The sequence below is a fragment of the Condylostylus longicornis genome, unplaced genomic scaffold (genome assembly GCF_029603195.1).
Source record: "Condylostylus longicornis isolate FDR11 unplaced genomic scaffold, ASM2960319v2 ptg000031l, whole genome shotgun sequence".
Taxonomy (NCBI): Eukaryota; Metazoa; Arthropoda; class Insecta; order Diptera; family Dolichopodidae; genus Condylostylus; species Condylostylus longicornis.
The window spans coordinates 4,268,311-4,276,266 of NW_026578000.1; positions in this window are offsets into that span (position 1 = coordinate 4,268,311).

Here is a 7,956-nt window from a genome sequence, read left to right on the forward strand (position 1 = left end):
AACCATATTAAATAAATAAAGAGTCACGAAGAATATTCAAAAATTTCACAAAAAAAAAATAAAAAAAAAATTAAAATCGGCCTACTTGAAAAACGTAAAACATTAAGAATTATGTTTTTGCAATTTTTTTCCGATTCAAAATTTCGGAAAATATTTTCAGCTTGGAGGCCTGTAAGATATATATGTATGTACACGATATGTATACATACATATATAAAAGGTTCTTTTGACTCCTTATTTTAAATTTTTTTTAAATTTTAGTATTAAATTTAAATTGAAAAATTAAAGAAGAAAATTATATTTAATTAACTAGTTGTTTATTATTTAAACAGTTCAGTCCTGTAAACTGGTCAGTTCTACATCAAAGTGATTTAAATGATTACTTTTTACTGGTGGTGTACTAGTAAAAACTTGAAAATTAATGTGAATAAGTGTCTATTGATTTGTTATTCTAGACTGAGACAACTGGCATTGTCAGATTATACACTAAATTGCAAAAGTCTTAAAAGAGTTTGCTTTGATGGTAAAATGACATTTGCTAATCAATGTAGTTATATAAATAATTGACAATTGAATTCAATGTTGAGTTTTATTAAACACAATCCTAAAGAATTTAATGTTCCTTACATTTTGTCTTATGTAGCTCAGACTAATTAACTTATATATCTACATTAAGCAAGAGATGTAATTTTGCGGAAGTGATGTTCATCTTTCAACTTATATGAAAGATATTGTATTAGTCTCTCCCGACACTTTTAATAGAATCATTGTAAACAGTAATGTTAGATCTAAATTTTCTAATCTTTTTTGTTATCCCTTTTCATAGAACTAATTATTGGAAATATGAGCTTATCAATAAAATGCTGAATATGTGTAACAATAAATTTATGAACACATTCGATTCTACACTAGCAAATATGTACATTTCTTCTAATTCTTAATTTATTTATAATATTTAATTTGTTTTAAAATGTCAATTGTTATATAAATATTAAATTTTGTTTTCTAAATTTGGTTTCTATAAAATATTATATTAAAATTTTTAATTTAAATTCTATAGTACCTAGTTTTTTTCTCATTGTAATATGTTTGACTTAAACATTGTAATAAAAGAATTAATAACTGTTATACGTATTATGTATAACAATTGAATAAATGATCACAATTATAGCATAATTTATTTAAATTTTCGTTTTAATAAATAGAGTTTTCTACTCATACAACTTTTGTATTATTTGTTATTTTAACAAATCACAAAAAAGTTCCTGTCACCTTTTATTAATTAATTTCCTTTTTCTTCGATTAATTAAAACAATTTTAATATTAATTGTTATATTTTTTTTTTATTTTTATTTATTAATTTCTTTTTTTTTTTAATTATTACAAAAACATAAAACTTAATTTAATTATATATCCACTTTTTCAAAAATTATTTAATATTCTTTTTTTTTTTCTCTCGCTTAATAAAAAACTTTTTTATTCAAACTTAATTCTTTGACAATCAATTTTCGACTCCCTATTTTTAAGAAAGGAAAAATTAAACCAAGTTATAATTTTTCCTTGCTTTTACAAAAAATATTTAAAAACAAAATTTGTTTTTACTTTTTTCTTTTTTTCTTTTACATTAGGAAACCAATTTGCTGAAAAGAATTATTTTTTAGATTTTTATTTTTTTAGAAATATTTTCACACGAAATTATTAGATTTTTATTTTTTTTAGAAATATTTTCACACGGAATAGTTTATTAAGCTATAATTTCAATGCATAAATTTTATACAAGAAACAAAAAAAACTATATTAAATGTTTGTAATATTAGATTCTATTTTTATTAGTTATGTAACATAACTCTTAGTACGACGGCTTAAGCCAACATGTGTGATTTAAATAATAAAAAAAACAAAACGAGAAAAACAAAAAGTATATTTTGAGTTATATTGAAATGTGATATATCATTAGAAAAAGCAAAATAAAGAAGATAAAAGGTATCGCTTAATTAGTATTGAAATTTTGTCTATACTGGAAGAGGATATATAACTCCCCCCTCCTTAAGCTTGATGTCCTCCTGGACATCACTTTTTCTTGATGTGGTTGGTAATTGGTTAATATTTAATCCCACAGCATTTTCTTGAACTTTTAATTTAATGCATTTTGATTTCCTTTGTTTTACAAAATATAAAATTGGTATAGTTAATGCTATAGTCAGCAAAACTACAATTAGTATATATAAAATTTTGTTATTATTTTCAAATGACATTTTTATTTCTTCAATTTTTTTATGTTTTCAATTTGTTTTAAGTGGACATCATTTAAGTTTGCTTTTAATTCTATATGATCTATATTTAAATAGTTTGGTAACATGATATGTTCAAATATATAATTTTCTTTATTTGTAAATACAATATTATTTAATTCAATAGAACAGTTACTAAATGTAATTAGATAATTTTTGTTTAAAATATAAGTAATATTATTAACAGAGGTTTTTAATATTAGGTTTTCTGCGTTTTTTACTAATATATTGTTTGAGGATATTTCGATAATTTTTAAATTTTTTTCAATTTCTTTAGTACATTTGTTAACATTATATTTAACTAAATTTTGAATACATTTGTCAGCAATTTTTAAATTTTTTACGTACAAATTATTTTCATCGATAAAAGCTTTATTTTTGTGTGTAATGAAATTCGAATTCATTAGAGAAATTTCTTCAAATTTATCGTTAGGTATTTGTAAAATTTTAATTTTGTGTGCTAATTGGTCAGATAAATTTGGGATTGAGATAACGAAAATTAGTTTCTCATCCTTTTGAAATATTGAACTTTTAATCTCTTGATATTTAAATGAGTCTATTTCATAACGTTCTATTTCATTTGATGTTAGTATCGAATTAGTCATAATTCCGTGTTTCGCGAATGCTAGGTTACCTTGTATTTTATTAATTTTTTGATTTAGAATACTAATACTATTTAAGATTTGTAAGAATCGAATTTGTTTAATATATTGACGGTTTTAATCTGTCACAGTATTAAGGAGCTTTTCAGTAAAAATTTTATCATCTGACACTTGTTTTTGAAGGGTATTCAAGTTATTTTTTAAGTCGTTGTTAATTTTGACCTGAAATGAATTTAAATTTCCTTTTAATTCTAGAAGGATGAATATTACGATTATTATTATCTATTAATTTATTGTGTTCCCGTCGGCTTTCGATCTGAATATACCTTGGGGCGGTTTTGTATCTTTCTGTTTCAGGGTTCTTAACTAAAATTTTACCAGAGTCTTCTGGCTTGAATTCACTTCTATTAATGTTCAGTCTATTTATATTAATTATTTTTTTTCTATGAATTAAATTTCTAATTTGCTCTAGGTTTGAAACTTTACCGTTTAGAATATCAAGTGGTCTAACTTCAATTGTCGAGTGGATTGAGTTATTATATTTTTCCACCGCAAGAAAAACCCTATGAATAGTATTTAGTTTGCATTTTGTTGTTTCAAATATTCTAAGATGTTCGTTAAGAGTTCCATGAACTCTCTCTATGTCAGAGTTGCCCGTGTGGGATCTAGGTGATGTGAAATGAACTTCGATATTTTCTTCCCTACAAAAATCTCTCATATTAAGGCTATTAAATTCGTTATCTAGTACAAGTTTATTGGGTTTTCCTAATATAGCAAATCTAGTTCTAAAAAGATCTATAATAGTTAAAGCATTTCTGTCAGGTAAATGTTGAACCATTAAGTGCTTCGAAAATTTGTCGAAAGTTGTCAAAAAGGTCAGTTTGTAGCAATAAAACACATCGCCGCAAACAATGTCATTAGGTTCGTCAGGAGTTTCACTTATTTGTAGTTTAGTTTTTTGTGGGTGGCGATCATATTTTGCTTTATTGCACATATTGCAATTGTTTATAAATTTATGGATTATTTCCTTAATTTTTGGGAAGAACCACCCTTTTCTAATTTGATTGAAATTTTCAATTATACCCCGGTGGTTCGAGTCGTTGTGAATTTTTTCTATTATTTCTATTGCTTTATTTTCGTTGGGAATATTTTCTGCTTGAGTTGAACATTTATAGAATTTTATATTATTATTATTTCCAAATAGCTCGATTAGTTTTTGTTGTAGTATATTATATTTTTCGTCACCCAATTTTGAAAAAATACCAATTTTTCCCCTTTTTATAACACGACGTAATAGGTCGTTCAAGTAATTATTGTCGTTTAATTCATTTTCTGATATATATATTAATTTATATTTGCCATATAATCTCTCTGTTTCACGTTCCCTTTGAGGAACGATGTGAATCTGTGTAAGGTATTTATTAACTATATGGTCTACGATCGGGATGTGGTCGCGCAAATCTTCGACCCCACTATGAATTGTAGCCATGTCAGTGTCGTTTTCCCTATTTACATTTTCAGATATGTCATTTAGATTTATTTCTTGTTTATTTGTATTTATTCTGCTGAGAAAATCAGCAACCCTATTCTCTTTGCCTCTTAAATATTCTATGTCGAACTCATATTCATTTAACCTGATTTTCCAACGTTGTAATTTGGAATTGGGTTCCTTGAGTGAATGTAACCACGCAAGTGGTTGATGGTCCGTTCTAATAATAAATTTAGTGCCATATAAGTATGGGCGAAAGTATTTGGTTGCCCAAACGATTGCGAGAAGTTCTTTTTCTATCGCAGAATAACGAGTTTCATGCTCGTTAAGAGTTCGACTTGCAAAGCAAATTGGGTGTCCATCTTGTGACAAGACGGCACCAATTGCAAAGTTTGAAGCATCTGTTGTTAGTATAAATTGTTTTTTAAAATCTGGATACCTTAAAGTCGGATAATTCGTTATAAGTTCTTTTAATTTCTCAAAAGACAAAACGTAATTTTGGTTATGAATGTCAATTTTTTTTATCTTTTTTCAAATAATTAGTCATGGGCTTAGCTACCGCAGCGTAATCTTTTATGAATTTGCGGTAGTACCCTGTAATGCCAAGGAAACTTTTTATCTGTTTTCTAGTCGTAGGTAGTTTGAGTTCTTTGATAACCCTCACCTTATCGTCATTAGGCTTTATACCATTAGGCGTGAGGATATGACCTAAATACTCAGTATTTTTTGAAAAGAAATTGCATTTGTCAATCTGTATTTTTAAATTGTACTGTCTTAGTCGTTTAAATATAATGTTTATTGCTTCCAAATGTTCCTGTAGAGAAGTCGAAAAAATCAATATGTCATCCAGGTAAACGACGCAAATTTTATTTATTAAATCTCTTAAAACATGGTTCATGACGCGTTGGAAGGTAGCGGGGGCATTTTTCAGCCCAAAGGGCATACGAAGAAATTCGTAGTGACCCTGGGGGGTCGAAAATGCCGTTTTACACCTATCCTTTTCATCTACCAAAATTTGGTGGAACCCTTTCGCCAAGTCCAAAGTGGTAAAGTATTGAGCTCTACCCAACTTGTCAAAAAGGGAGTCCATATTCGGAATAGGAAATCCGTCGTCCATTGTAATTTCGTTCAATTTCCTATAATCGACTACGATTCTCCACTTAGGTTTACCTGAGTTATCCATTTTCTTTGGAACCACCCAGATCGGAGAGTTATATGCGGAATTACTAGGTTGGACTATACCTTGAGTGATCATTTCTTTTACTTGTCTCTCTACTTCAATTTCATGTATTTTAGGAAAACGATATGTTTTCGAATATATTGGTCGTGAATGTTTTGTTATAATTTGGTGTTTTACTTGGTTTATATGTGTAAGAGTATCTCCCTCTTTATAAAATAAATCATTGTTTTTTGATAATATCCCTTTTAAAATTTTACATTCCTCAGTGTTCATATGTTCAGTTCTTAAATTTTCAAATAAATCACAATGGTTCATATTTAAAATTTCTAATTGGAAAACTTCACTATATGGGCAAGCATATTTAAATTTGGTTTTAATACCATTAACTTCGATCGCATTTTCTAATAAATCGATCCTGGCACCAATTGGTGTAAGCACATTTTGGCCTAAAATGGCGTCGAAATTTTTATTCTTTAAATTAAAAACTTTCCAACTCATCGTTGTATTTTCGTTAAATTCGGAAGGAGTTTTCGTGATAATTTCACGCCTTATAATTCTATGTCCCATTAAGGTAGCTAAATAAATGGGCGTTTTTAATTGCGATTGCCTCTCTACTGGAAAAATATTTGGATTTATTATTGACGTAGCAGCACCAGTATCTATAAGACAATTAATTTTCATATTTTCTATGGTAAGTTCTGCTATGGGTAATTGGTGGTGAGGCGTGAAGTTTGAAAATTTTCTATGTTACGCGAGTTTTCCGTATTATTATTACGTCGGCTTGAGTTATTATTGTGGTTGGTTGCATTATAATCGACCTCCATTGGTTCATAATTTCGATTACTATTTCGCGCTCTATTATGATCAAAATTAGTATTTCTATTTGTATTTGTGTCATTTGGAAAAAAATTTTGAGAATTTCGGCTATTATTCGAAAAAAAATTTCTATTAATTTGGTTATTATTTGAAAAAAAATTTCTATTATTTTGGCTACGATTACCACGGTCGTTATTATTATTATTAGAGAATTGGCTGCGATAACCATAATCATAATTGTTATATCTATCGCGGTTATTATTTTGAAAGCTGTTACTATTATTATGAAAATTATTATTATTGTTATAATTGTTACCGCGACTGTAATTACTATTTTGAAAATTGCTATTGGAACGAGTTGACCTAGCATTTACACTGGAATTATTACGACTAACCGTAATTCCGGTTTGTAATAATTCGTTATAAGCTTCTTCCAAGCTTTCAACATTTTTTGTTCTTAAATAAATAGAGTCATTCCTATTTATTTTTGAAAGGAATTTCTCCAATATACTACTTTCATTACACGTCGGTTTGTAATCAATAGGTTTTAGAGTATCTAATTGGTACTTATAATTTAGTTTGTCTAATATATTACTAAGATCGTGATAAATTTGGCTTACCGTTCGGAATTGGACTTTTTCTGCTTCTTCTTTCAATTTTAGGTATGTTTCTTGTACCCCAAATGATTTGATGAGCTGTGCTTTTATTTGTTCCCATGTTGCCTCGTTGAGTCTCCTAATGGATATCGCCGCTTGCCCTTGGATTTTTCCGAGCAATATCCTCAGTACATATTTTTTGTGTTCTGCGTCGGTTAACATCGCTGTTAAAGACTCCACTTCGTTGATGAAACTGGATACCTCGTAGTGTCCAGTACCAGTGAATTCTGGGACACTTCTGGCTTCCCTTACCACATCACTTAAGGTAAAGCCTGAGAGTACCATTTTATGATTATTATTTTGTATTTTTATATTTTGAAGTGTTAATACAATTCCGTCTAAATCAGAATCGCTCATTAAGTATAAGTAACAGGTTATTTATTTCTTTTTACCGATAAATACTTGAAAGTAACACTGTTCACTTTTTATAATAATGATAATAACTCGAATACAGTTTTTTGTAATTCACTACTTATTTATTTTATTTATTTTTTTTTTTTCCAAAGTTAATAAAATATTGTTTTCGCGAACTGTTTTTTATTTTTAACTGTATTTCGATTTGTTATTTTTGTTTTATTATATGGAGCAGTGTCGGTATCCTACCGACTGCGCCACTTTTGTATTATTTGTTATTTTAACAAATCACAAAAAAGTTCCTGTCACCTTTTATTAATTAATTTCCTTTTTCTTCGATTAATTAAAACAATTTTAATATTAATTGTTATATTTTTTTTTTATTTTTATTTATTAATTTCTTTTTTTTTTTAATTATTACAAAAACATAAAACTTAATTTAATTATATATCCACTTTTTCAAAAATTATTTAATATTCTTTTTTTTTTCTCTCGCTTAATAAAAAACTTTTTTATTCAAACTTAATTCTTTGACAATCAATTTTCGACTCCCTATTTTTAAGAAAGG